Genomic DNA, 398 nt, shown 5'->3' on the forward strand with positions numbered 1-398 from the left:
CCTTCCTCCCAGGCTGACCTGCACTATCCTTAAGGGAGGCTCGGTCTCAAATTCCGCAGTGCCGAGGGCAAGCGCACGGTAGATCTCACACAGCTGGGAGGGAGAGGGAGGGAGGGAAGGAGGGAGGGAAGGAGGGAGGCCGGGAGGTTTGAGGACAATAAGACGAGAAAAAAACACAACAGGGGTTGGAAAATGCTTCAGAAATGCCTAAAAAAGGCAGGAGGGAGGGCGGTAGGGAAGGGTACCTTGTTGTTCAAGTCACCCATCTCGGCGTACGGAAGGTCTTGCAGGAGGTAGGTGAGTCCGCGGATGCGTTCGCGCAATTCTTCCACGCTGATGCCGGCGGCGGGACAGAAGGTCCTGCCCAGGTAGGGGGAAGCACCGAAAGGGAGGGAGGG

The sequence above is a fragment of the Nannochloropsis gaditana genome, assembly GCF_000240725.1.
Source record: "Nannochloropsis gaditana CCMP526 unplaced genomic scaffold scaffold242, whole genome shotgun sequence".
NCBI lineage: Eukaryota > Eustigmatophyceae > Eustigmatales > Monodopsidaceae > Microchloropsis > Microchloropsis gaditana.